Below are 4264 nucleotides of genomic sequence, written 5' to 3' on the forward strand. Positions count from 1 at the left end.
TGTGGGTGGTTTTGTTTTGGATTTAGTGTTTTTGATGATGCATATAGTGATACTTTGTAGTATATTTCGGTTGGAATATTCAGTGTATAGACCAATGAGCACGAGTGGAGGAGGACATTTTGTGGGTTGTCAGGGATAATCTACATCTGTATATAGTCTCCCTGGGATGGTTTTGTTCCTCAACGTTGTCAGTATCAGTGGAGCGCGAGAACACAGTTAAATGGAATCATCGCCCCTAGGAGGCACATGCTATAATTGCAACCTTCACAAGTCCATTTATCTGACCCCACATCGTTTTCTGATTGGCTAGCCACCCTTCTGTTATTTTGAATGTACCCCACTTACACGCGAGGTGCATTTCAATGTATCCCCCTGCCAATGGCAACTCATTCCATGCATCGTGGTAGTACTTCTTTATCTATTTTGTCCATCAAGGAGCTTCACACTAACTTTCTGTAAAGAGGAGCCATAATGCTGTCGCACTTAAACTGTAGCCTCAGGAGTTGGGATTTGTATTTAAATATATGTTAAATATCAACCCAGAAGCAACACAAACAAAGTTAAATGCCAACCCTTCATGCTTATCTGACTATCCACAGATCCTCATATGGACTGATTTTGTTGCCAATCTGTACAATGTAACCCACGAGAATCATGAAAACGTTTTTGAAACAGCATCTATAAACATATTTCTATAATGTTCTCTCACGAGAAAATTAAGATTGGTGTTTCAATCTAATTTTTTAGCATAGATTACCATTTTTACACTGTCTCCAGCATATGCATAATCTACGTTACTGCTGAATTAACAATATCTAGAACAAGTCAATACCTTGTTAAAATTCTTAAAATGATGTGATATAGCTGAGGAAGTTGTTAAAGTATTAAAGCTAAACAGCCTATTACTCCAGATGTCTTTACAATAAGTCACTGATCAGAGTTTAGACTTGTTAAGGTTGTAACCTGCTGTATACGTCAATATAAAACCATCCTCGATATCTCCATTGTATACATACCGATAAGTCTCCACTATACTCTGGATGCATCTACGGCTGGCCAAGATAATTGTGTTACCTCCCTTGGCTGGCTCTGTATTCTCACAGAAGCCAATCAGCTTAGCTGCCGTTACAACCGAGCTTGCCAGTGTCCACAAAGATAGAAGTTGCAACTGCGAAAGTTTGTTCACAGTGCGACTCACATTTTCCGGAAATCATGCAGACAAATTGACAGGTTTGAAACTTACGAAACTTTCGAAACGTAAAACTACAGGTACAAACACTACCTCTTTCAGAGTACCCCCGCATCATTTGTACTGCCAAGTTTAATCCTTTAGATAATTTAAAAAGGGAGAATGAGTTGTGATTGGTTCGCGCAACTTCCGAACGTAGACATCTGATTGGGTAAAAAGCCAGCCAAGTTAGGCAATAAATTCACCTGGCAGGACCGTAGATGCATCCAGGGGATAGTGGAGAGGTATCCAGTCTACTTAAATTTAGTCTCAGTGTATTTCGTTACACATCCTGGGTCCCTGGCCTCTCTCATTAATATTCTGAATATTAAAGAGAGGAGAGGGAACCAGCATGTTCGTTACACTCCACCGCTGAGTCTAACAAAACTTAGTAGAAGGTAACCTCTGAGCGACCAGTGACCGTCCAATCAATCGCGAGACGGTTAAGTAGATTTAACCAATCAGACAACGGGTACTATTTAGGGATCGGAGGGACTTAAAATATTCAGGTCACTGACACAGATCTCTCCACAAATATATACGCTTTGGGGTTTCTGTTGACATGGTTACCAATAGTTAATATTTCCGCAAGATAGCATCCTTGAATATTGCCAAAACACTATTTTCAGCCACTGTTTACTTACCGTTGTCATGGTTGTATGTACGCAATGTGCATCACCCGGAAGAGAGCTTACGCTTAATAGCATTCGGAATCGTTCGGGTACGAACCTTTTCGAGATAAAAAGATAAAAACGTATGTGCGAATGTGCACTTTCGCGATTTGGTAAGCTGTGTTCTGATTAGTCAATCTCAAAGGTTACCTGACACGACCTGCCATAAGGTTTTGTTCGACTCAGTGGTGGAGTGTAACGAAAAGTACTGAGGATAAGTTTACTTAGACTGACACTGGAAATGTCGAGGATGATGTAAAACATACAACGCTGGAAATAACCGACAATAGTGAGGCAAGTGCTTCAAGATGATGCAGTAAATTGTTGTAATATGTCACAGATTATGCACAGACAGTCTGTGATGCTCAATATATGTAAATGTAATCTCTGATGTAATATACGTGATGTAATGTGATAAGATGGCAGCTACAGTGCATTCTTTTCATCTACAACTAATTACATGTCAATAATGCAATTCTTTCTACACAAAATCCAGCTAATTCTAAATCAATGCATTTACCAGGATATGTTTCAAAGCCGTCTTGACCTTCGTAATTACACTAAAGTGAACATTCTTAACATTATCGGACACTCTCTAATAATGCTAATGGTTTAAATTGGATTAGTAACAGCTAGGCTGGGAGTTGGAGTTCTTCTAACACCTTTATTGACGGAATTCTGTAAAAATACAGAAATATGACAGATATATACAGGAAACAGACTGACCTAAAACAGTCATAGAATATGAGTAATACTATACAACTACTAACTATTGAAACACTGTTCCTCTCTTCAAGAGAAGTATTCTTGTATGCGCTATGTTTACCGATTTTATATCACCAAATGAGTGAAACGCTCGTAATATATATACAAGACCTGACAGCTTCTGAGAATCGTTACCTCTCAAAAGAATATCCAAATTGCAAAATATGATAATTAGTTACACAAAATAATCCTGGAGTGAAGGGAAATCTACTTGAAAAGCTGGTGCAGCCTGAAACTCACGGACTTGTCCACTTTACTTAAAGGGATGAAAAGTGTCATACTGAAAACAATGTAAAATTCTCTGTGCCAAATATAAATTCACACCTAGAAGAGAGAGATATCATTAAATTTATTCATGAAAAGAAATCCTACAATGCGCAATTACATGACACAAACGATAGCGTTACCCTAAATGATAATAGACTCACCCAAGCATGAACTTGCGAGGGACACTTTGAAAATGCCGAAATTATTAATTACTCCTTACAAAGACTACCAAGTGAATATAGACATATACAATATAAAGATTATATGCAACCTGAACTACGAAACAAAAGTGACCTGAAGAGTGAACCTCCCAGCACTAGTAAATTTAACGTTTACGTCATGAAGTACCAAACTTATAGGTGTGCGCAGCGCAAACTGGACTCTGAATATTAATAGTGTAATACCCGACCATACTTGCCCACAGCTAACCGAAAATAACCCTAATAAAAGATCGTACCTTAATTATAAGAGAGATATTTTCTCAGTAACAAATGAACACTTAAAGCAGTTGAAAATGTCATTCGGTTCAAATTAGCTATATTTCATTACTTTTCCACGGCATCTATTTGTACTGTTTCATCAATGCATGAATGTTTTGTAATAAACTATGATAACAGGTGTACCGTAAGCCACAGAGCTACCATGCAATGAGGGCTGACGGAGATTACAAAAATGTTTCTCGTAGTCCTTCAGTTTCTCCATCTGGTGCCCTTTTCAAGCAAAAAGACTTTTACATTCATTTCTGGTCAGTAGTGGATGATATAATGCACAAGGCAAAATTTTATTCCAAGTTTGTGTGATAATACGTTATAATGATGATGACAAAATAGGCAGTTAGAGCCTGCTAAAATTTCACAGAAAATCAAAACTTTGTTTTTTTAAAAATATATTTGGTTATTGGCTCCACTTTACGGAGAACTGGAGTTCAGCACCATATACATTCATCCACAGTCATCAGCAATGAAAACCTTTCCCGGTGACTCCACCATCATGAACACCATCCTCCACGATTGCTGTCCTAGTCAGTGGGCAGGTCACTTGTGATATCTGTATTGCGTAGTCACTCGTTAACACATGCTTATGATGTAGTGCAGATCATACAACTCTAAAAGTTTAGAAAAAAGATGACTTGTGGCTATGGATACATTGTTTTCTGTGACACAGAATTTGTTGTCATAAGTCTTGAATAATGAACTTTAGATTTTACATTGTTCTTTACAAACTCACACCAGACCATGGCATAAATCATACACCACATACACGTGTTCTTTCAAACATGTTGTATGTCAGTTGTATTTCCCTCGTTGTGTTTTGGACTCCACTGACCACGACG

This window comes from Haliotis asinina, chromosome 1, assembly GCF_037392515.1.
Source record: "Haliotis asinina isolate JCU_RB_2024 chromosome 1, JCU_Hal_asi_v2, whole genome shotgun sequence".
In the NCBI taxonomy this organism is placed as follows: Eukaryota; Metazoa; Mollusca; class Gastropoda; order Lepetellida; family Haliotidae; genus Haliotis; species Haliotis asinina.